A 298-nucleotide genomic window follows, 5' to 3' on the forward strand; every position below is an offset into this window, starting at 1 on the left:
ATTTTATTTTCAATAATTTTAATTTTTAAAAATTAAAAAATTAATTATTATATATGTAATTCTCAAATATAAGTTCAAGTGTTGCATTATTGGTTGTTGTTTAAAATTTCACTAATATATTATTTTTTATTAATCATAATTATATAAAAAAATTTATCTTGAGTATATGTTTTTAATATGCTTTACATTTTATATTTATTTGAAAGGAAATTATCTTGAATATAAGAAGAAATTATTAATTATATATATCATATTTAACTATTTATATTTTATGCATTATAGTTTAATATTTAGTATT

The sequence above is a fragment of the Theobroma cacao genome, chromosome 2 (genome assembly GCF_000208745.1).
Source record: "Theobroma cacao cultivar B97-61/B2 chromosome 2, Criollo_cocoa_genome_V2, whole genome shotgun sequence".
Classification (NCBI taxonomy): Eukaryota; Viridiplantae; Streptophyta; class Magnoliopsida; order Malvales; family Malvaceae; genus Theobroma; species Theobroma cacao.